Genomic DNA, 26377 nt, shown 5'->3' on the forward strand with positions numbered 1-26377 from the left:
TCACCACATACACACACACACACACATCTGATCTGACAGCCTTCACAGCAGCACAAGGGAGAGCTGCTCCAGACACTGAATTCAGCTTAGGAGTTCTTAACTCACCACCACAGTCTGTCTAAATATTCTGCACTCATAAAGTCATCTTGCTTGACTCCGTGGGCAAATCTGCGCCTGCAGGTGTGTGAAACTCACAACAGTTTATCAAAAACTTTTCATTGATAATTTTCATTGATCATCTTCATTGATAATTTTACTTTCACACTACTATAAAAATGTACAGTGGCCGAGACCTTAACCTCTTAAGCTCTGTTGCTATTATAGGGATTTCCGTCTGTATTTTGCCTATCCAAATTCAAAAGCTTCCTAAATCCACATGCAGAGGAGTAAATGCAAAAGTTTGGCATCATTTTAAAGAAAACCCTTTGAATTTTAATAAAACACTATTGAAAGTGATTAAAATATCTGTATATGTTGTCTGTGTTATAATAAACACCAAAAAAAGAGGCGCTTTTTGTATTTTTTTTTTATAAACTCAAATTTGAAAGTGTATCTTTTATGTTGTGTGTGGTCTAGCGTGCTGTAATTCGTTTTGGTGGTTCCCGCACATGTCTGTAATCATAGGAAAAAGAAAAATGTCTCCACCATAATCTATGCTAAAGTTATTGTATTCCAACTGATGAGAGAACGGAACCACTTATGGGGGTATTGGGCAAGTATGGACCTTTAAAATCTAAAGAATGGGAAAGTAGCTGGGTATGCAGACATTCTGCAATTTAAGAAAACATGTACAATTACAAAAAATGCCAGCAAATTGAGAAAAGATCTTCATCTGTGCTAACAAAAATACATTGTTAAAAAATACAACTCAGGTCGGCGCCAGTGGTGTAGTGGTTGGTGCGTCGACACATGTGCTCCGGTGCTCGCGGCAACCCGGGTTTGATTCCGCCTCAAGGTCCTATGCCGATCCTTCCCCTCTCTCTGCTCCCCATGCTTTCCTGTCTATTCTCTACTGTCCTTTCAAAAAAATATAAAGGTGAAAAACCAGTAAAAAATAATTATAAAAAAATATATATATAAAAATACAACTGACAAAAAAATAGCACGACTGATGACATAATTTTCAGCTGTGCATGATCTGTTTGTGTAGAGGAACATTACGTTTTGCAAACATTATGAAAATGTTCTCTGAAGTTTTATGGCACCTGAAGTTTTATGAATGACCTTGACAATGGTTCTGTTAATGTGACTAGAAGAACTTGGTCGCAATGTTCTGTGAATATTGCATTATTGTCAGTGCTTTAGTTTATGTGCATCTCTTCAGTTGTCTTTCTGCATGTACAGTTGAATTATTAGCCCTTTTGTATATTTTATTCCCCAATTTCGATTTAATGGAGATATTTTCTTCAACACATTTCTAAACATATTAATTTAAATAACTCATTTGTAATAACTGATTTATTTTATCTTTGTCATGATGACAGTAAATATTATTAGACTAGATATTCTTCAAGACACTTCTATTGTTACGACTGGGTGGAGTGACAGAGGACAACAGGAGGTAAGATCCAATATGCAGGTTTATTCAATGTCAGGCAAGCAGTGGTCATCAGGTGCAAACGGGTATCTATAGACAGTCCAGAATCGTAGTCGATATAAACAGGCAAAAGGTCGAAAGGCAGGCGGCTAAACAGGATGACTAGGATACAAGGCTAGGGTCTAAACACAGAGAAACAAGACAGGGAGAGACGCTTCGTAATGTCACAGTGGGAAAACAAGACTCGGCCGACTGGAAGCGTCAAAGAGTGGCTTATGAATGGAGTGATATCAGTCTGTGAACAAGGTCCAGCTGGTGATTGCAATCAGGATAGATGAATGAGCAGGCGTGCGTGTTTGGGAGCAGTGCATGTATGAAAATGTAGTCCTGGGAAATGCGGAAATGTAGTCATGAGAGTTCGTGTGAGAACCAGCGATCCTCTGGGAAGCGATCGCTGGTTGTGTGACATCTATTCAGCTTAAAGTGACATTTAAAGGCTTAACTAGGTTAATTATGTTAAAGTTAGAGTAATTAGGCAAGTTATGGTTGCTTAAGAGGGCTAATAATATTGACCTTAAAATGGTTTCAAAAAAATTAAAAACGGCTTTTATTCTAGCCGAAATAAAACAAATAAGACTTTCTCCAGAAGAAAAAATATTATAGGAAATACTGTGAAAATTTCTTTGCTTCTGTTAAACATCATTTGGGAAATATTTAAAAAAAAATTCACAGGAGGACGAATAATTGTGACTTCAACTGTATCTCACCATTGCATCTGCCACCTGTTCTCCAGACATCTGCATCAGCATCTGCTTTTGACAGAGCACTTTTGCTGAAGATTTCCCGTTCATGCATCTTCTAACTCCTATATAAAGACACTTGCGCTACTTTGCACGACTAAGCCTTTCTAAGGAAAATGTGATTATCTGCCGCCCCGACCCGCATTCACACACATGCATGAGAAAAGCTCCGCAACACAATAGAGGCGCAGGGAGAATTACACCACAGACAACAAGAACAGATTAGATGATACAATACGTGCATCTGCTGTTTAGAGAAGAGGATTCATTTACAGTGCTGGACCGTGACCGATGCGGGATATTCTGGGTTTAATTGTATGATTAGATAAAACAGTCTTAAAGGAACACTCCACTTTTGTTGGAAATAGGCTCATTTTACAGCTCACCTAAAGGTAAACTGTTGAGTTTTACCATTTTTTTTATCAGTTCAGCTGATCTCCCGGTCCCTTTTAGCTTAGCTAAGCATAGATCATTGAATCAGATTAGACCACTAGCATCTTACTCAAAATTTAAAAAAAAATATATATATATCATTTTTGATAAGTTTGATAAAGTTTGGAAAATTAAGTTTGGTAGCGCCTTTAGCTTAGCTTAGCATAAATCATTGAATCAGATTAGACCACTAGCATCTTACTCAAAATTGTAAAAAATATATATAATTTTTGATAAGTTTGATAAAGTTTAGAAATTTAAGTTAACCCATTAACCCATTGACTTCCATGGTATTTGTTTCTCCTAGTATAGAAGTCAGAAGTCAGTTTTTCAGAATGTCTTCTTTTGTGTTCAACAGAAGAAAGTAACTGATGAAAGTTTGGAACTACTTGAAGGAGAGTAAACAGTGAGTAAATGTTCATTTTTGGGTAAACTATCCCTTTAAAGCTTGACTTTTCTGTAGTGCACAGTGTTTTCTGTAGTACACGACGGAAAATTTAAAAGTTGCTTATTTCTACGTCGATGGATGGGAATTATACTCTCATGCTGGTGTAAAAATCAAAGAACTTTTAGCTTAGCCTAGCATAAATCATTGAATCGGATTAGACTATTAGCATCTTACTCAAAATTTAAAAATATATATATCATTTTTGAAAAGTTTGATAAAGTTTGGAAAATTAAGTTTGGGAGCACCTTTAGCTTAGCTTAGCATAAATCATTGAATCGGATTGGACCATTAGCAACTCGCTCAATTTTTTTTAAAGACTTTTGATCATTTTCCTATTTAAAGGGGGTTGTTTACCCAAAATGTCATTATTTTCTCACCTATTACCTGTTTCAATTCAAACCTTTAAGAGTTTTTTTCTTGTGATCAACTTTCGTGCAGATATTTTGAAGAAAGCGGCAAACCTGTAACCATTGACTTCCATAGTACACTGAAAAAAGTGTTGCATGCAGAACTGTTGCAAACAATTTATTTGTGTTGAATTTAAACAAACAAATTAAGTTTAATAATGTTCAACTTAATTTGTTTGTTTAAATTCAGCCCAAACAAATTGTTTACAACCACTTAACGAAAAATTATTTAAGTAAATCCAAGGAATCACCTTTAAATATTTGTATTTTTTTATTTGTGTATTTAGTATTTCTTCTTCGATGGAGTCAGTGGTTACAGCTGTTCAGCTTTCTTCAAAACGTCTTCTTTTGTGTTCAACAGAATAAAGAAACTCATAAAAGTTTGGAACCACTCGAAGGGAAGTAAATAGTCAATAAATGTTCATTTTTAGGGTGAACCATCACCTTAAAAGTTGATATTTTCTTGGTAGGTAGCTAGAAACTACTGTATACTCATGCTGACATAACAATCAAGGAAATTTTAGCTTAGCATAGCATAGATAATTGAATCAGATTAGACCATTAGCATCTCACTTAATTAAAAAGAAAGAGTTGATTAATTTTTTTATTTAAAGGGACAGTTCACCCAAAACTGAAAATTCTGTCATTATTTACTCGCCTTTTACTTTAAACCTTTAAGAGTTTCTTTCTTCTGTTGAACACAAAAGAAAATATTTTAAAGAAAGTTCTAAACCTGTAACCATTGACTTCCATGGTATTTGTTTCTCCTAGTATAGAAGTCAATGGTTACAGTTTTTTTTTTCAGTATATCTTCTTTTGTGTTCAACAGAAGAAAGTAACTGATGAAAGTTTGGAACTACTTGAAGGAGAGTAAACAGAGAGTAAATGTTCATTTTTGGGTAAACCATCCCTTTAAAGCTTGACTTTTCTGTAGTACACAGTGTTTTCTGTAGTACACGACGGAAAATTAAAAGTTGCTTATTTCTACGTCGATGGATGGGAATTATACTCTCATACTGGTATAATAATCAAAGAACTTTTAGCTTAGCCTAGCATAGATCATTAAATCGGATTAGACCACTAGCATCTTACTCAAAATTTAAAAATATATATATCATTTTTGAAAAGTTTGATAAAGTTTGGAAGCACCTTTAGCTTAGCTTAGCATAAATCATTGAATCGGATTGGACCATTAGCAACTCGCTCAATTTTTTTAAAAGAGTTTTGATCATTTTCCTATTTAAAGGGGGTTGTTTACCCAAAATGTCATTATTTTTTCACCTATTACCTGTTTCAATTCAAACCTTTAAGAGTTTTTTTCTTGTGATCAACTTTCTTGCAGATATTTTGAAGAAAGCGGTAAACCTGTAACCATTGACTTCCATAGTACACTGAAAAAAGTGTTGCATGCAGAACTGTTGCAAACAATTTATTTGTGTTGAATTTAAACAAACAAATTAAGTTTAATAATGTTCAACTTAATTTGTTTGTTTAAATTCAGCCCAAACAAATTGTTTACAACCACTTAACGAAAAATTATTTAAGTAAATCCAAGGAATCACCTTTAAATATTTGTATTTTTTTATTTGTGTATTTAGTATTTCTTCTTCGATGGAGTCAGTGGTTACAGGTGTTCAGCTTTCTTCAAAACGTCTTCTTTTGTGTTCAACAGAATAAAGAAACTCATAAAAGTTTGGAACCACTCGAAGGGAAGTAAATAGTCAATAAATGTTCATTTTTAGGGTGAACCATCACCTTAAAAGTTGTTATTTTCTTGGTAGGTAGCTAGAAACTACTGTATACTCATGCTGACAAAACAATCAAGGAAATTTTAGCTTAGCATAGCATAGATAATTGAATCAGATTAGACCATTGGCATCTCACTTAATTAAAAAGAAAGAGTTGATTAATTTTTTTATTTAAAGGGACAGTTCACCCAAAACTGAAAATTCTGTCATTATTTACTCGCCTTTTACTTTAAACCTTTAAGAGTTTCTTTCTTCTGTTGAACACAAAAGAAAATATTTTAAAGAAAGTTCTAAACCTGTAACCATTGACTTCCATCATATTTGTTTCTCCTAGTATAGAAGTCAATGGTTACAGTTTTTTTTTTCAGTATATCTTCTTTTGCGTTCAACAGAAGAAAGTATCTGATGAAAGTTTGGAACTACTTGAAGGAGAGTAAACAGTGAGTAAATGTTCATTTTTGGGTAAACCATCCCTTTAAAGCTTGACTTTTCTGTAGTGCACAGTGTTTTCTGTAGTACACGACGGAAAATTAAAAGTTGCTTATTTCTACGTCGATGGATGGGAATTATACTCTCATGCTGGTGTAATAATCAAAGAACTTTTAGCTTAGCCTAGCATAAATCATTGAATCGGATTAGACCACTAGCATCTTGCTCAAAAAAAAAAAGAAATAAATATTGTGATACTTTTCCTATTTAAAGGGATAGTTACCCAAAACTGAAACTTCTCTCATTATTTACTCGCCTTTGACTTGTTTCAAACCTTTAAGAGTTTCTTTCTTCTGTTGAACACAAAAAAAGACATTTTGAAGAAAGCTGAAAACCTGTAACCACTGACTTCCATAGTATTTGTTTCTCCTAGTATTGAAGTCAAGGGTTACAGGTTTACATCTTTCTTCAAAATATCTTCTTTTGTGTTCAGCAGAAGAAAGAAACGTATGAAAGTTTGAATCCACTTGAAGGAAATTAAAAAAGTGATTACATTTTCATTTTGCGTGAACTATATTGACTTTTCTGTAGTACAGTGTTTTCAGTAGTACACCAATGGAAAATTAAAAGTTGCTTATTTCTAAGTTGATAGCTAAGAACTGCTCTCATTATGGTGTAATAATCAAGGGACCTTCAGCTTAGCTTAGCATAAATCATTGAATCGGATTAGACCATTAGCATCTTGCTCTCTTACTCTCTCATTACTTCTTTAAAAACTTAATGAATTTCTTTCTTCTGTTGAACACACAATATCTTAAAATAAGATGGAAACCTGTAACCATTGACTAAGCAAAGAAAAAGATAACAGTGACTGAATGTTTAAACTGTAAAACATGCACACGAGTGATTTATTTATTTTGAATGATCTTAATTACTACAAGCAGTACCATCTTCGCTGCATCTTCTTACACTAAATATTAGTATTATTAGTATTAGTATATACAGAAAAGGACAATTAATTATTTAAAACAGTTCCCAAATACTTGTACTGATCAACACTCTCAACACCCACTCCATTAATGCTGGTTTGCATTAATAATTAATTTTACAGTGCATCGTTAATTAAAAATAATAAAAAATGAGATACAGATAAGTAAGAAAAAGTAAGGCAAAAGTAACATAATGCTTTACTTTGCATAAAAACTAACTCACTTACTCAAACTAGTTACTTTGTTTGGGTGTAACTCAATATTAATGCAAAGCACCGTTCTCCAGCACTGCTCATGACTAGTTTTGTGGTTCAGGATCACACATATAGTCAGCATTATTACTCAAATCATGCGTGCAGTGGTGCAGGTGATGGGTTTGTGTTGTTTTTAGCGAGCAGCAGTTTGGTTGTGTGTGTGTGTGTGTGTGTTTTTGTGAGGCTCGTTGCAGTGACATCAAAGAGGCAGCTGAACAATTGCCTCATTCTGCCCTTCTACCCCCACTGTCTCTCCACTATTTCCACTTGATTAAGCTCCAAGCCTCTTGAGTCGAATCCGCAGGGAGAATGCTTCACTAATTTCAGGACGGGACTTCCAAACAAAAACAGGGTCACTTTTTCTGTCGGCTCTAATTTGAGTCAGGTTGAATCAGGTAGGATTTGTCTTCCCTCGGTGTTTGAACGTGTGCACGGAGGAAAGAAAAAAATAAATAGTACAGAAAAGCGACTACCTCATTTAATTCAGACGAGAAAAAGAATTCAAATGTAAATGTTATGCAGTGTTGAATGTAAAAATTAAGTAGTTACTGTGATTAAATTATTTATTCACTGAAAAAGTAAAGTAAGAGAAAACTTTACATTTTTAGGTCTTTTAAATATTTATTTATAATTTACTTGCTTTAAATACTATAAAGACATTCTACAGAGTTGTTACCATAGCAACTATAGAATCACCACAACAGATCAATTACTATAGTTGTTGTGTTACCATAGAAACTATAGAATCACCACAACAGATCAATTACTATAGTTCTTGTTACCATAGCAACTATAGAATCACCATAACAGATCAATCACTATAGTTGTTGTGTTACCATAGCAACTATAGAATCACCACAACAGATCAATTACTATAGTTGCTGTGTTACCATAGAAACTATAGAATCACCACAACAGATCAATTACTATAGTTGTTGTGTTACCATAGAAACTATAGAATCACCACAACAGATCAATTACTATAGTTCTTGTTACCATAGCAACTATAGAATCACCACAACAGATCAATTACTATAGTTGCTGTGTTACCATAGCGACTATAGAATCACCACAACAGATCAATCACTATAGTTGTTGTTACCATAGCGACTATAGAATCACCACAACAGATCAATCACTATAGTTGTTGTTACCATAGCGACTATAGAATCACCACAACAGATCAATCACTATAGTTGTTGTTACCATAGCGACTATAGAATCACCACAACAGATCAATCACTATAGTTGTTGTGTTACCATAGCGACTATAGAATCACCACAACAGATCAATTACTATAGTTGTTGTGTTACCATAGCAACTATAGAATCACCACAACAGATCAATTACTATAGTTGTTGTTACCATAGCGACTATAGAATCACCACAACAGATCAATTTCTATAGTTGTTGTGTTACCATAGTAATTATAGAATCACCACAACAGATCAATCACCATAGTTGTTGTTACCATAGCAACTGTAGAATCACCACAACAGATCAATCACTATAGTTGTTGTTACCACAGCGACTATAGAATTACCCAAACAGATCAATCACTATAGTTGTTGTGTTACCATAGCAACTATAGAATCACCACAAAAGATCAATTACTATAGTCATTGTTACCATAGCAACTAGAGAATTGCCACAGCAGAACAATTACTACAGTTGTTGTTACCATAGCAACTATAAAATGGTTATAGTTATTTATAATTTACTTGCTTTAAATATCATAAATACATTCTACAGAGTTTGCTGTAAATCAATTCAGAGAAGCAAAGTAATTATATTTTTTAGAATAAATCTATTTATTAACTAAAGATTTATCAATATTGTGCATGCTTAAGAGCGTAATTTACAGCACCAACCTAGACAATATAGCACTGCACACTATTACAAATTTTTAGAAAAGTAACTTTTTCCAACTTTTCAAGGTTAAAAATTGTTGGGAGAAACATTAAGCTCTCATAATGCAATTCAAAAGCAGATGTAAGTGCAAAAAAACATGACTCAAGTACACAGAAAACAAATATTTACAAATGTTGAATACAGTGAATATTGAATGCAAATATTGGCATATAAGTCAATATTTTGCTCCATTGCTGATCTCCATGTTCTCCAAGACTCTGTGATGCTGGTGATTGTGGTATCTGTTGAGCGGGCGGGTGTGTGTTTGAGTCTGTCATCTTCTATGAACTGAATATGATTAATGGCTTCAGATCTCACGGTGCATTAAAGACATGTTGCTTCTCATCTTTCATCTCATTCAGTGATTCGGCGCTGCTTAATTGCTGTTATTAATCTCCTTATGATCATTGACGTGGGGAATTTGTATTGCTCTGTCAGCCCAAGTGAACAAATACTATAGCAATTTGTAACAATTACTATAGTGTTTTTGAATGACGCTATTATACCGTATATTTACCTCATTTTGCTAATGAATGCTACTGCATACTGTAGTATTAAATATTGTGAACTGATAAATGCTGTAGAATACTTTAGGTTTTACTACAGTAAAGTGTGGTGTGATGTAATATGCAATACCCTATTAGTGTGGAAAACTACAGTATTGGAATATTTGTTTATATTACTATAGTTGTTGTGTGTTACTATAGCAACTATAGAATTACCACAAAAGTATTATCGCTGTAGTTGTTGTGTCACCAACCATAGAATCACCACAAAATATACATTACTATAGTTGTTGTGTTACCATAGCAACTATAGATTCACTACAAAGGTTCAGTCACCACAGTTGTTGTTACCATAGCAACTTTAGAATCACCATAACAGATCAATCACTGTAGTTGTTATGCTACCATGGCAACTATGGAATTTCCACAAAAGATCAATTACTATAAACAGCAAAAATCAGTGCAAGGCACTCAAGATTTGGGAAAAAATATTAAAAAGCCTTTATTCAAATGTCTGACCTTTTAAAACCAACGTGTTTCGGCAGAGAGCTGCCTTCATCAGGGTTACAGTGATAGTGCATCTGAAGTTTCTTTAAATGCTACGGTCTCATGACTCTTTATAATATCGATACCATACTAAAACAATATATTAAGTATTGATTAAGGGGGAAAATTTATATATATATATATATATATATATATATATATATATATATATATATATATATATATATATATATATATATATATATATATATATATATATATAAGAAGGGCATCCGCTGCATGCGTAAAACATATGCTGGATAAGTTGGCGATTCATTCTATATGTATATATATATATATATATATATATATAGAGATAGGCGGCCTCGTGCCTTAGCGCCCCATCAGTGCTGATATACAGCTATAGCACACTGCTATGGCTGCTATGCAAGTGTGATATTGCGTTTATACAACAGTTCGACGGCACAATCTTGTAAAAAAAGGAGAATATCAAACACAGAGAGTCTAAACCCCTTTTGTATTAGGAACTACTTTCTTCCGCCATTTATTCACATCTGCAGCTGACGTCAGAATAGCTGAAGCTGTTACTAATTCACCAACATCACTTTAGAGAGCATTTGAATGATTCTCTATAACGTAAAGCTATGCTTCTGGTGCATGACCCAAGGTGATGACAAAACAGCAAATTTTGCTCACATTTTAAGATTATAAGGCTGAACGTGACATGAAATGCCATCCGTCTACAGAGATTTCTCACCAGACTGCTGTTGTGTTTGCGATAAGGAGGGACAAGGCTGAATCCAGCTTCTTATTTGCAGCTTCTTATTGACTCTATCCGGTCCACCTTAAAACCACGAGGCTTCCGTTTTTCAGCTTTTAATTCACGCTCAAGAGAACACACTGAGCAAGGGCTTATTATGCGGTTCTGGCGCCATCTTGTGGATAGAAAACGTCAACTGTCGCCGGCGAGCTGTCTCTCAGAAATTGTAAATATTTTAACAATAGGCACTATTCTTGCAAATAAACTGCATAGTTGCAGTCTAAACAACTACATTCTCCTCTAAAAAGCCTCAAAAGTATATTTGGTTGTCTAACAGCAGTAATATTTGTCAAACTGTAGTGTCTGCTTGTTGCTGGCTGTATGTAGGCGGAGTAATACACAAAGGGCAAAGAGGCTGTACGAATGCTGATATTACTTAAAGATATCACGGCTATCAGCAAATTAAATACGAGATCCAGACCGAACTGTTGTATATATATATATATATATATATATATATATATATATATATATATATATATATATATATATAGTATGTATATATATATAGTATGTATGTATGTGTGTGTGTGTGTGTGTATATGTGTGTATATTTGTGTGTGTGTGTATATAGTATAAATATATATATATATATATATATATATATATATATATAGTATGTATATATATATATATATATATATATAGTATGTATATATATATATATATATATATATATATATGTGTGTGTGTATATGTGTGTGTGTATGTATATACTATATATATGTATATGTGTATATATATGTGTATATGTTTGTGTGTATATATATGTGTGTGTGTGTGTGTGTGTGTGTGTGTGTGTGTGTGTGTGTGTGTGTGTGTGTGTGTGTGTGTGTGTGTGTGTGTGTGTGTGTGTGTATATATATACACACACATATACATAATGCTCATACACTTGTCATACACATGCATACCTATTCAGCAGTATATATTGAAAGTCTGTTGAACATTCTTGATATAACAATCTGTAGAGTATTCTTACAAAAAAGGAGAAAAATCCAATTCACCATTTAAGTCTAGAAGTCTAGTCACTTTTAATGTATAGATCCAACAGGTTTCTCTGTTTTAATCAGAGAGGTTATTGTATATATAGTTGAAGTCACAATTATTTACCCTCCTGTCCAATGTTTATTCATTTAAAAAAAATTTGTGTTAAAAAGTGATGTAAATTGGGCTAGGAGCTATCAAAAAAAAAGCTAGGACTTTTCACTGTATTTCTGCTAATATTATTTTCTTCTGGAGAAATAGTCCAGTTTATTTATGCTTGTCAATTTGGACATGCAGATGATTTAAAAAAAGCATTTTGCAACTTTTCACCAAAACAAGTACAGATTCCCTGTTTCTTAAAGGCTGATTTATACTTCTGCGTCAAACACCGGCGTATGCTACGGCGCTGACGCATAGCCCTTCGCCGTGGCCATCGCCGTCACTGACGTGCACCTCTCAAAAAATGTAACTACACGTCGCAACGACGCGTAGCGTAAGCTCTGTGATTGGTCGGCTTGGTAGCGCTAACGAGTCTGGGCGGGACCGAGAGCCGCGCGAATGGCGCGAGCGATTGTTTACAAGTGTGGAGTCCCGTGAAGGAGCTCCGGATGGAAAGTTTTGTTTTGTGTTTACCTTATAGTTAAAGTTGTTGCACGTCCGCCGGTTCCTGCCTCAAAATGAGCGAGTTTGAGCCACTTGTACATCCCGGAAGTGTTCAGGAAAAGCAAAAAAGCAGAGAAGAAACTCGACACAGAGGAACATTTACACCTCACTGCCAACTAGCGTTTCGGAAGTGTTAATGCAGACCGACAGAGACAGCGCGCAAAAGTATAAATGCACAGCCACGCGCGTTGCCTGCGCCGTGGGTTACGCCAGTCACCTGACGCAGAAGTATAAATCAGGCTTAAAGCAGTTGCTTAGCAATGTGCAGTTGTGTCCCGTGCAGACAGTGACCCAATGGGTTGTTTTTCTCCTCAGACCACTGCACTGTGAATACTAATGCTCTCACTACACACAATGAAGGAAAACACATCTTAACATACGCTAACTCCCTCTGAATATCTTGATGTACACTGTAATAAATCTCCGTTAATGAACAGTTTCTGGATTCACAAGTGCTTATTTGCGGTGGCAAATTGCATGTTGATCTCTGCTCTGTCCACTTTTGATGTTGAAAATTCAACTCTACAGTTTAACAAAGAGACTTTTATTGACAATTTAGTAGTTTATTAGATAATATTAAGTATTAGAAATACTATCTAGAGAAAGAAGTCTGTAAAATAACAGAAAATGTGCTGCAGTTTATTACAAGGGTTTTGTAGTGTAATAGACAACACCAACCCAGACAATATAACACTATAAGTCTCTTTTAATTTTACTTTTCAAGGTTAAAAGTTGTTGTAAAGAAAGATAAAGATCCCATAATGCAATTCAAAAGCATAAATAAATTTATGGATATTTCTTTTACAGTGTTTGGAGTTCTAAACTTCAGTATGTCTGCATTTCTCTCTGATTTGGCTTTTTTTGTGTGTGTGTGTGTGAGAAAAGCTTTGAACAAGATTACAGACTTGTTGAATGGATGTCTAAAGCCCTTAAAGGAATAGTTCACACACAAATATATATATTTTTTCTCAATGACTCACGAGGAGGCATGGTGGCTCTGTGGTTAGCACTGTGGCCTCACAGCAAGAAGGTCGCTGGTTCGAGTCGCGGCTGCTTCAGTTGGCGTTTCTGTGTGGAGTTTGCATGTTCTCCCTGTGTTGGCGTGGGTTTCCTCCGGGTGCTCCGGTTTCCCCCACAGACCAAACACGTGCTATAGGTAATTGATGAACTAAATTGGCCAACAGTATCTGGATGCAGCCATTATGATGCAAACTGAGACTGCATCACTCAGCGATGCAATGTCAGACACAATGCACTCATATGGAGCGAGTGACGTCACTGAGACGGGTAGGGTTAGTGGTGGGGTTAGGTGAGCCTATTAAAAAGCATTGGATGCAGCCCAGATTGCACTGCACCAGGTCTGCAGCCAGACCCCTCTCAAATTGGCCATAGTGTATGAGTGTGCATGGGTGCTTACCAATGCTGGGTTGCGACTGTAAGGGGATCTGCTGTGTAAAACATATGCTGGAATAGTTGACGGTTCATTCCGCTGTGGTGACCTCTGATGAATAAAGGGACTAAGCCGAAGGGAAATGAATGAATTAATGTTTACCCATCTGAAGTGGTTACAAACCTTTAAGTTTCTTTCTTCTGTTGAACACAAAAGAAGATGTTTTGAAGGAAGTTGAAAACCTGTATTCGTTGACTTCCATAGAAGGAGAAACACAAACTATGGAAGTTTTACAGGTTTCCAACATTTTCAAAACATCTAATATGTAATGTTCAATTTAATGTACTTTTGGAGTTAATATTCCTGGTCACCACTAGAGGGCTGTGTTTGAAATGGCATCATCGCTCTGTGTGTGTGTGTGTGTGTGTGTGAGACTGTGTGTGTGGCATGTCATGGTTTTGCCAAGTACAATATGATCCTGGGTTGACATCTATCTTGATCCTGGGACATTTTTGTTGGAATATGTAATCCATACCCATTCCCTAGCACTAAACCCAACTATAATTGTACATTATTCCCAAAATCAGAGGGGAATAATAGTTGGATAACACGCATGTAGAAGTGCATAAACCTAAATGTTAATCTAAACTTAACGTATAAGCGGTAAACACATCCCTTAATACTGATTGGCTGATTGGAATGTTGTTCCGGGATCAATATAGATGTTCATCCAGGATCACATTGTACTTGGTGAAATCGGGTTGGCGATGACGTGTATGTAGCTGATGATGATGATGAACACATTAAGGTATAAGGAGTAAAAATTAAATATTTATAGATGTCACCAAGCAAATAATGAGTATTAATAGTGGTGATTTTATACAGACTAAATAAGAACTATATTATAAAGAAATGAGGGTCCAAGATGCGTCTTATAATGTTCTTAATTATGCAAATAAAAAATATAGTTGAATATGTTATAGTTATAGTAAATATAGTTGACATGGTGGCTCAGTGGTTAGCACTGTCGCCTCACTCCAAGAAGGTCACTGGTTTGAGTCCCGGCAGGGTCAGTTGGTGTTTCTGTGTGGAGTTTGCATGTTCTCCCCGTGTTGGCGTGGGTTTTCTCTGAGTGCTCCGGTTTCCCCCACAGTCCAAACACATGCGCTATAGGGGAATTGATTAACTAAATTGGCTGTAGTGTACGAGTGTGTCGGTGTGTGAGGGTGTATGGGTGTTTTCCAGTACTGGGTTGCGGCTGGAAGGGCATCCGCTGTGTGAAACTTATGCTGGAATAGATGGCGGTTCATTCCGCTGTGGCGACCCCTGATGAATAAGGGACTAAGCTGAAGGAAAATGAATGAATGACTAAATTATATTGAAATGATGTAAGGCTGATCAACTATATGGGTAAATCCTAGTTGGTTTGTTGGCTAGTGGCAAAAAATTACAATTTCAGATGACGATTAAAGTACTTTAGATGTGTATGGAAACTATTATTACTATTATTAAATAGAAACTATTAGAATTAATAATTAGTAACTATATTATTAATCTTCTGTGAAGAAATTAAGAAATGTATGTTTGCTCAAAAGAAATAATCAGATCAGATTGTAATGCACTTAATCCTGTCACAATAATCAATATCTGGACTTATTGCGCAACTAATGGACTTGAACTCTTATCATTTTTGGTGATGAACTATACAGTGCATCTGGAGAGTATTGCTTTTTCCACATTGTTTTATGTTACAGCCTTAGTCTAAAATAGATTAAATTGATTTATTTCCTCAACATTCTACACAAATTCCACCATAATGACAATGTGAAAAAAAAGAGTTTTTGAAATTGTTGCAAATTTATTAAAATAAAAAGCTGCAAAATCAGATGTTCATCAGTATTCACAGACTTTGTTCAACACTTTGTTGATGCACCTTTGGCAGCGATTACAGCCTCAAGTCTTTCTGAATATGATGCCACAAGCTTGGCTCACCTGTCTTTGGGAATTTTGGCCCGTTCCTCTTTGCAGTACTTCTCAAGCTCTATCAGGTTGGATGGGAAGCGACGGTGTTCAGCCATTTTCAGATCTCTCCAGAGATGTTCAACAGGATTTAGGTCTGGGCTTTGGCTGGGCCACTAAAGCACATTTAGTTGTTGTGAAGCCACTCTATTGATATTTTGGCGGTGTGCATTGGGTTATTGTCCTGCTGGAAGATGAAGCGTCGCCTCAGTCTGAGGTCAAGAGCACTCTGAAGCAGATTTTCATTCAGGATGTCTCTGTACATTGCTGCATTCATCTTTCCCTCTATCCTGACTAGTCTTCCAGTTCCTGCTGCTGAAACACATCCCCACAGCATGATGCCAACACCACCATGCTTCACTGTAGGGATGCTGTTAGCCTGGTGGAGCGCTGCCTGCTTTTCTCCAAACGTAACGCCTGGCGTTCACTCCAAAGAGTTCAGTTTGAGTCTCATCAGAGCAGAGAGTTTAGTTTCTGATGGTCTGAGAGTCCTTCAGACGCCTTTAGGCAAACTCCAGGTGGGGAGTGTCTTCCGTCTGGCCACTCCTCCATACAGGCCTGATTGGTGGATTCCTCCACAGATGGTTGTCCTTCTGTAAGGTTCTCCTCTCTCCACAGAAGAACGCTGGAGCTCAGCCTGAGTGACAATCGGGTTATTGATCACCTCCTTGACTAAGGCCCTTCTCCCCTGATCACTCAGCTTAGATGGCCGACCAGCTCTAGGAAGAGTCCTGCTGGTTAAACATCTTCCACTTATGGATGATGAAGGCCGCTGTGCTCAATGAAGCTTTCAGAGCAGCAGAAATGTTTCTGTAACCTTCCCCAGCCTTGTGCCTCGAGACAATCCTGTCTCGAAGATCTACAGACAATTCCTTAGTCTTCATGCTTGGTTTGTGCTTTGACATGCACTGTCAATCCTGGGCCCTTATATAGACAGGTGTACGCCTTTTCAGATCATGTCCAACTGAATTGAGCACAGATTAAGCTGCTGAAACATCTCAAGAATGATCAGTGGAAACAGAATGAACCTGAGCTCAGTTTAGAGCTTCACAACAAAGGCTGTGAATACTGATGTACATGACATTTTTCAGCTTTTTTGTTTGTAATAACGTTGCAACAATTTCTAAAACTTTTTTTCACATTGTCATCATGGGGGATTGTGTGTAGAATGTTGAGAAAATGAATGAATTTAAGAGAAAAAATTGTTAAAAAATGAAGGGCTATCAATACTTTCCGGATGCACTATATATCGGCCGTACATAAAAACCAATTAGCAACACTTTAGCTTATTGTGCAACATCTCTATCTCTATTGGTCAGTGTCAGTATGGTAAAAAACACTACAGTATTAACTATAAATTACTATAGTATATTCTAATGGTGTGGTGTCTGACGATAAAACATGAAAATAGATCTGGTAGCAGATATCGCAGCCTCTGTTACTCTTTATGCTGTTCACATTTATTATTATTTATTTAGGATATGCACTTTCACATTCTGACTCCAATGACTGATTATTAAACTGTTCAAATGACTATAATTAAATGGAACATTCTTAAGAATGAAATATGATATGTTCTGTGGAAAAGTGCACTTGCAAACGGATGATATTATACTGTCATTCTGGCATTATATAATGATGAGTGGCATAAAATGGCCTTAAAATGACAATAATATCCTTTATCACAATATATTTTGGTGCAATATATCGCACAACAAAACAGAGATGTTGTGACATGCCTAAATGCACGGGGTAAAAATGTGATCCTGTACTACATGTATTGAAAACGTGAAATTCTTGTTTAAAACATTTTTCCTGTTTCAGATATTTTTAAGGATTTGTGCCTCAGTTTTCATTGTATGTAAAAGACAAAAGAGTATTTATTTGATATAAAAAGCTCCTACAAATAGCGTATTCCTAATCTCTACATGTTAAACTGGAAATTATTTTAACATGGAAAAGTAATAACACACTTAGTTCAGTTTAAGCGTTGAAATCGACTCCTAATTTGCAGATCAGTGGTTGTAATACGCAAACACACATCATTAAGGGTTATTTTTGGCACAAAAAGACCAAACTGTACAGCTTTACAGGCTGATAAGTGTGGAGATTCATCTTCAACAAACACTTGAGCAAACAGGAAAGAGTCATTACACAGATAAGCCTTCAAATGAGCAGCTTTACATAAGGACCGCCGCTCGCTCATATTGTGCTGCTAATTTTTGTTTGTAGAGTTTGAAGGTTTTGTTTGGTAGCAAAGTTTGGAGTCCTCGTGTTTTTTGTTATTGTAAAAATTCGCTTTTTTCCCCCGATGCTGCAGTTATACTGTAATATTGCAGAATATATTTAAAATAAATAAATAAAGATTGTCATTACCTCAGAAACTAAAGTAACTTTTTGGTTACATTGTCTTAAAGGTTCAGGACACCCTGGAGAACTTTTTTTATATATATTAACAGATGTGTGTGTGTTGAGCATCAGTTAAGACAATGTTAGCACCTGTCAGCTTTAATTGTGGGGAAAACTGGATAATTTTGAGCTTTTGTCAGCTCATTTCAGCTTCCGGGTTTAAAATGATTTTTGGGGAGGGATCAAAATCGGTGACGTAGCGAAGTACTGCAAGTGCAATGATGACGCGTCGGTTTCTCATTAATATTCATAGCAGAGTTTCATTATCCTATAAGAAGAGCCTGCTGCTTAATTATTCATGAGAGCACGACAGCACGCGCTTTCCGAAGGCAAGGCAGACGCAGACGCGCAGTAGCCGTTTATGAAGGCTCGTATATGTTTGTTTCCATGATCCACGGGGTTTGTTGCATGTTTTTTTCCCCGCGATCCTGTCAGGGCCGATCATACAGCAAAGCTGTGTGTGTGATGCAAGCATTTTTGTCGGGAGAGCAGCACGAGAATTGGAGAATGGCGGACGTTGTCTTGTATCAGCAGTTCATTCACATTCAGACACATCACTGTGCTGCTGTGTTCGCCTAAATCCTCCGATTACCAGCAGCACTAATGGTTAAAATAGACAGGTCAGGAGACCTGCTGCACTGAGTCTGCATTTAGATCTATGATTCAGACCCGGGGATTGAGGGAGAATCCTCATTTATAGTGTTTACATGAACACACTTATCTTTATAATGATATAAATTGTGGTTATGTGTATATGAAATTACGAATAACAAATGTAGCAGGGCACTAAATTACTGTTTATTTCTTTGCATTTTAACTTTGTAAACTATAAACTCATGCGTCTCCTCACGGTTTGCGTCTCATTTTGTGAGCTAACTGTCAACAACAGTTATTCGCTCCCCTTCTCCCCTGCTGGCCACGCCCACTCCTGCCTGATGCTCGCGGAGCTCCACGCCCATTAATCATGCATCTTTTGAAAAAGTTCTGAAGTAGACTTTAATCGAAAGTGGGGGGTGTCATGGCCCTTTAATTGTTGACTCAGAAGGGGCCAGCATGGAGGCTCAGTGGTTAACACTGTAGCCTCACTCACAGCAAGAAGGTTGCTGGTTTGAGCCTCGGCTGGGTCAGTTAGCATTTCCGTGAGGAGTTTGCATGTTCTCCCCGTGTTGTTGTGGGTTTCCTCAGGGTGCTCCGGTTTTCCCCACAGTCCAAACACGTGCTATAGGGCACTGGTTCCCAACTAGGAGGTCGCGGCCCACAAGGGGGCCTCAGCGAGCACTGTTGGGGGTCGCGTCATTTTTTAAACATTTCTCAGCACTGACAATGGGGCATATGCTGAGCTAGTGTGTTTCCCATGCTGATAAACTTCTAGTGACCTGTTATTGTGAGTTTTTTCCATTTTAAACGATTCCTGTTACAGCATCGATGTTGTATTGTAGTTAAAATACAATCAGTTAAACAGACTTTTGCATTCATTTAGTTGCTCAAGCGTAAAACGAGACAAAAAGCCGTTTACTCGCACTCGCCCATCAGAATCGGCAGGCTAGCGCAGAAGGTCTATTGAATATACTGGGGTAAAATAAATGCTCATTTTATAAAGATATGGCAGGGGGAATGTAATTTAATGCGGTGCTTCTTGTACAATCTGAGACCCACTTTATATCGGATATCACTCAGCTAGAGGAGATCGCTGATTTTTAAAGAAAACACACCTTAATTTTATTTTGCATTGACATACAGTTCACCGGAAACGATTAACCCAGATTACTGGCAAATTAAAAGTCCTATTAGCATGCTTCGGCATATATCGTATTAAAAGAATGAGCATGTTGCCTTAGTTCCTGTTATCTCCTAACTCAGTGGTCCTCAACTGCCGGTCCGTGGATCAAGTGGTACCAGCCGCACAGGAAATCATGAATTATTTCCATTTTATTATCTGCGTCTGAATGATCTTTTATTTTCAAAAGTCTTTTATTTTGAAAAATAACCGTACACTCGCTTGCATACCGGTCACTTGGATTTAACCCACAAGCAGCAAAATGAGTAAGAAACAGACGTCTTCGGAAATTGTGTTTTCTAAGAGGAAAAGGCCCAGTGAACGACCTACGAACTGCCAAGGAATAGAGCCGCTACACACTTGTCAACAAATCAGGTGAATCCAGCATGGCTCTGCAAGAAGATCAACTGTTGGAGATCACCAGTGGGGCAGTTCACATATTGCGTATTTCTAGAGTTTGCACAAGTTTGCTGTTTCTAACGAAGGTGTGTGGCATGTGCACACAAGTGGCGTGACGTGCTCTCGCCAATGACTCCCGCGAGCTCGAAACCCGTTTACACACTTTGTGATATTAACCCGACCCCCCCCCCCCATCCACATCATCGCTCAACCTAACCCCTCCACCCTCCTCAGTTTGTGATAACCCCGCCCCCTTTGCTCTTCAGTTTGCGATCAGTTACCCCCCGCATTTGTGGCAACACCACTGAGTGCATGGGTGTTTCCAAGTACTGGGTTGCAGCTGGAAGGGCATCTGCTGTGTAAAACATAGCTGGCATAGTTGGTGGTTCATTCTGCTGTGGCGACCCCTGACATTGAGAGATTAACGTCAACTAAGACTTAAAAGATTTTGTGGTTGTCATTACATTGGCACCATCTTGTGTCTGAATAATCTGGAGAAAGTCTTGTTTTATTTCGGCTAGAATAAAAGTGTTTTTTAATTGTTTTAAACCCATTTTAATGTCAATATTATTAGCCCCCTTAAGCAATATTAGTTTTTGATTGTCTGCATAACAAATCACTGTTATACAATGACTTGCCTAATTACCCTAACTTTACCCTAGTTACCCTAGTTAAGCCTTTAAATGTCACTTTCAGCTGAACACTAGTGTCTTGAAGAATATCTAGTCTAATATTATTTACTGTCATCATTGCAAAGATCAAATAAATCAGTTATTAGAAATGAGTTATTAAAACTATTATGATTAGGATTGTGTTGAGAAAGTCGTCTCTGTTAAAATTGGAGAAGAACATATACAGGGGGTTGAATAATTCAGACTGTAACTGTTTGTCACAGGAGTTGTACATTCCCATTTCACGAAACTCAGAGATAATTGAAGAGTTGTTCAGGAAACTGAATCTGCTTGTTTCCAGTAAAGCTTCATAAATGAGCGAGAATCATGAGACACGACACGCTCCCTTGAGCTCATCCTGCGTTCAGAATAAGAGCAGGAGTAAACGCACATCCGCCGCTCGTGCACGGGCGAGGTGCTTCCTGTTTTCATTATGGATGATTATACCAGTCTCCGGAGGACGCTGTATCTGTGAAGAAACTCTTTAAGATCAGCTCATACATGTTAAAGTACATGCTGGAGGAGTGTGGTGTAACTCACAGTGACGTCAAACTGACCGATGACAATTACATAGCACTACAACACTGCAATAGTCTGGTTAATATCATCGAATCTAACATGTCTGTTTTTTAGCTTGTCTAAATAATCCTATAATCCTAAATAATCCTAAAATCTCCTATTTTGTTGTTTTTTATCTTTTTTTATTTTAAGCATAATATTAACCTTTCTAATTATTTTTGACCTTTTTTATTCTCTAACAGTCACAATCAGTGTTTGCCATGGGTAAAATCATAAATAAAAGCATGATGTTTCCTACTTGTTTTGTTTTTAAATTCAATATATTCAGTTGTGTCACTGTTTTCTGTTACGTTTTATTTTATTGTCAGCATTTTTCTTCTTTTTTTGAATTTTGTAAATTGAATTTTTCTTTCCAGTTTTCCTTGTTTTGCTCTTTGCTTTCTCTGTTTACAGTAAATAGCATTTTTATGACTGAATGACATGATTCCATGATCAGTTTTTTCATGCACATGCCTACACTACTGCATGCAGAGACTTGCTTTGCATTATCAAATCTAAAATATTATATATCTAATTTATATATATATATATATATATATATATATATATATATATATATATATATATATATATATATATATATATATATATATAAAACGTTTTTCATGGATTGCAATTTTCCAGTTTATATTTTGCTTGTATTTGTTGCATGATCAGTGTTTTTCATTTGTATCTAAAAATAATTAAACATGATATTAAGATGATCCTTGCATCATCAAATCTAACATGTCTGTTTAATTAGTTTGTCTAAATTATGTTTCTTCATTAAATATCTCCTTTTTTTGCTATTTTCTATTTTTCTCTTTTACTCTAAGCATAATTTTAACCTGTCCAAAAATATGTTTATTCTCTAACAGTCATAATCAGTGACTGTTAGAGAATAAATAAAAATAATAATAAATAAAAGCATGATGTTTTCTACTTGTTTTGTTTGAAAATCCATATATTCAGTTGTGTCACTGTTTTCTGTTACGCTTTATTTTATTGTCAGCATTTTTCTTCTTTTTTTGATTTTGTAAATTAAATTTTTTTCTTTCCAATTTTACTTGTTCTTTCTCTGTTTACAGTAAATAGCATTTTTATGACTGAATGACGTGATTCCATGATCAGTTTTTTCATGCACATGCCTACACTACTGCATGCAGAGACTGGCTTTATATTATCAAATCTAAAATATGCTTTTTCAAAAATTGTCTATCAAAAAAAAAACTATTTTTTATTGAATATTTGTAATTTTGTTGTTTAATATATATATATACATGAATCATTTTTTTGTGGATTGCATTTTTTTTTTGTTTTTTTGCATGCTCAGTGTTTTTCTTTTATATCTTAATAATAAAACATGATATTAACATAAATTTTTTGCATCATCAAATTAAAAGTTTTGATGATGCAAATAGTATTTTTTAGTTTGTCTAAATCATGTTTTTTATTGAATGTCTTGTATTTTCTATCTTTCTTTTTTACTCTAAGCATAATTTTAACCTTTCCGAAAATACTTTTGAATTTTCTTTTAGTCTGAATCATAATCAGTATTTCCCACGTGTAAAATAATAAACAAAGCATGACGCTTACTACATGACATAATATGTAATCTAGTAAACATGTCTCTTAATGTCAGCATTTTTCTTCTTTTTTTGATTTTGTAAATTGCAAATTTACTTATTTTTCATTTTTCTTTCTCTGTTCAAAGTAAATGGCATTTTTATGACTGAATGACGTGATTCAGTTTTTTCCATGCGCATACCTAAACTACTGCATGCAGTAACTTGCTTTGCATGATCAAATCTCGAACGTACTTTCTTTTAAAACAATTTCCCCTTATCTGATAGACTTTAATGAAGTATAGTTTGCGGTTCCCCTTTAAGCTGAACTCTGCAGAGGTCACCAGACTCCGCTGCTCTGAATGACACTCACATTTTCTCTGACCTGAAGAAGAAAACGCGCCTCTGAGATATTTACAGTCCTCCTGACATGACTGTGAAACTGTCTGGAAAACCGACTCTCATGTTTAAAGCCCTCCTGAACACATTCTTCCCGCATTGCTCTGTAATTTCTCTCCTGTGTTGAGCAGATGAAAGACTGGGCTAATATTAACTCTACATCTCCAGGTGTGTAATACAGCCCTGCCGTCAGTTTCTCTTCCTTCTGTCTCTAATCACAGCCTGTGAAACACACACACACCTGTCCTGAACACTGTAGGTCAGAAATGAAAATATCTCATGGTGAAGTTTATTTAAGGAGTAAAATAACGCCGATATTTACTCCTCCATTGAAACTGCACTTACGTTTGTGTGGGAAATTACAGGCATGTGTGCTTTCATAACTCATTGGTTTCTGACTGCACTTTAATAGGCTTTCCTCAGTGATTTTTGACTGTGTGTTTTGGTTTGTTATTTTTTTGCAAAGTCAGTGACAAACTCTATGACGTCAGCTCACACATCATCAAAACAACAATTACCATAATATCATCGATGCTAAATATCACACTCACCCAGTAAATAACAAGTATTTCATCACACAGGTCTTAAAATAAACAGCACATGAGTTTCTATGGAGTTTTGAAGCTTCTACTATGATGCTGTTGTTGTTTTAAAGCAAGGCAAGTTTATTTCTATAGCACAGTTCATGCAGAGTGGCAATTCAAAGTGCTTTGCATTAACAAGAATGAAAGAGACAAGTACAAATCGAATAAAAACAAATAAAAAAACTGATAAAAAAATGAAAATGTGTTAAACAAGTAATAAAAGAATGAAAATAAGGAAAAAAACACAATAGTGTGATCTGTGGGACGCAGCACAGTGCTCATTCAGTAAAGGCACAGCTAAACAGATGTGTTTTCAGTCTTGATTTGAACGTGCCTAATGTTGGAGCACATCTGATCATTTCTGGAAGCTGATTCCAGCAGCAGGGGGCGCTGTTAGTAGCTGAAGGCTGATTCAGTCTGCTTTGACTGAACTCCTGGGCCCGGTTTTTCAAAAGTAATCCACTGGGATTTTGGATAAGGGATTGGATCAAATCTTGAAAATGGGTTTTTCAAAGGAAAAACCGGATTACCTAATCAGATTAGATCACGTAATCTAATCTTGGTTTTGATCCGGATCAAACCTTTACTTTGGGTTTTTCAGACCTTTTTTGTAGGATTTGGATCACTTTGATCCAAAAAACCTGGATTAAACCGATCCCATCAGAAAGGTGGATTTAGTGTGGATTTCATGCCCAAACTGTAATAAAAACTTTAAAATTTTATTAAATAATACTATTTTTGGATCACACAGTATCTTACGAGATATACTATTTATTCATAAGGTTTTAATTTTATTTGTTCATCCATCGGGCTGTAGTGATTATTGGCTTTAACGTATTCAGCCTTTTAATATAGGCCTACAGCAAAGTAGAAATTGTAGAAATTTGGATAAGTTCCTATCCGGATCTTATCCAAAATCCCAGTGGATTACTTTTGAAGGTTTTTCAAAAGGTTTAATCCGGATCAAATTGATCCAGATTTAGTAATTCTGTTTTTGCGATCCGTGATCAGGTAATCCAGCTTACTTTTTGAGCCAGTTTTTCAAAGCTACATTGGATTGGATCAATCTGATTTGGATAGGAACTTTTCAGGATCACTAAATCTGGATTACCAGAGCTCAAACAGGAGAGGAAATCACAATGTAGAACTATAGATATGTAAAGAGCGACAAGTAGAATAGCCAGCGTGGGGTCAATATAACTTTATTTTTTTTAAATGAAAACTAAGAAAATGTAATAAATATTAAATTAATAATAATAATAAATAAGAAAAACAAGAAAAAGCCCACCCCATCCTCTTCCAGCAGTCCACTCATCTGAGACCTACAACACTGTACATTGAGGATATTTATAATAAGTTTCAAATATAGATGTAAATCAAAAAAATACTTAATGTCAAAAACTCCACAATAATCTCAGACTTCCTCATCTGATGTAAAGCGTATCCTTTAGGAGGGGGATCTCAAGTCTGGCCTTGGTTTGCTGCAGTTTGGTCAGAGTCAGTTGTTTCTCTGCCAGATGAAGCTGTGCTTCTGCCCTTTCAGTCTCTTTTTGCAATTGTTGAAAGAGATTTCAAAAATCCGTCATTGCCATTTCTTGCATTTTTTGTTTATTCTGTAATCATTGCATGCATCATTAATAAATATTCTAATAAGAAAAATATTTTCCATTGTGATGAATATATATATATATATATATATATATATATATATATATATATATATATATATATATATATATATATATATATATATATATATATATATATATATATATATATATATATATATATATATATATATATATATATCAATTAGTGACAGAATAAAATTGATTGTTTTTGGTCAGTTTTGACAGCTGTTAGGGGGATTATTTTATGAGGCCAAACTCTTTCTACTTTGCTGTAGGCCTATATTAAAAGGCTGAATACGTTAAAGCCAATAATCACTATAGCCTGACAGATGAACAAATAAAATAAAACCTTATGAATAAATAGTATATCTCGTAAGATACTGCATGATCCAAATATAGTATTATTTAATACATTTTGTAAGTTTTCTTTACATTTTAGGCATGAAATCCACGCTAAATCCACCTTTCTGATGGGATCAGTTTAATCCAGGTTTTTTGGATCAAAGTGATCCAGATCCTACAAAAAAGGTCTGAAA

General features: G+C 35.7%; 3 protein-coding genes across 14 annotated transcripts in view; 2 read left to right on the plus strand and 1 right to left on the minus strand.

The window, feature by feature from the left end:
* brd9 (bromodomain containing 9) overlaps positions 1 to 16521 on the minus strand; it is a 164123-nt gene extending 147602 nt beyond the window's left edge. For all 5 annotated transcript variants that reach the window (XM_087285366.1, XM_087285372.1, XM_087285371.1 and 2 more), the window contains exon 1: positions 15779 to 16521. The gene's annotated coding sequence lies outside the window, so the exon portion shown is untranslated. The remainder of the gene's footprint in view (positions 1 to 15778) is intronic.
* smpd5 (sphingomyelin phosphodiesterase 5) overlaps positions 1 to 26377 on the plus strand; it is a 706732-nt gene that overhangs the window by 264873 nt on the left and 415482 nt on the right. The gene's annotated exons all lie outside the window — the stretch shown is intronic.
* Positions 1 to 26377, plus strand: part of plekhg4b (pleckstrin homology domain containing, family G (with RhoGef domain) member 4B) — a 156847-nt gene that overhangs the window by 1692 nt on the left and 128778 nt on the right. The gene's annotated exons all lie outside the window — the stretch shown is intronic.

The sequence above is a fragment of the Danio rerio genome, chromosome 16 (assembly GCF_052040795.2).
Source record: "Danio rerio strain M-AB ecotype USA chromosome 16, GRCz13ab, whole genome shotgun sequence".
In the NCBI taxonomy this organism is placed as follows: Eukaryota; Metazoa; Chordata; class Actinopteri; order Cypriniformes; family Danionidae; genus Danio; species Danio rerio.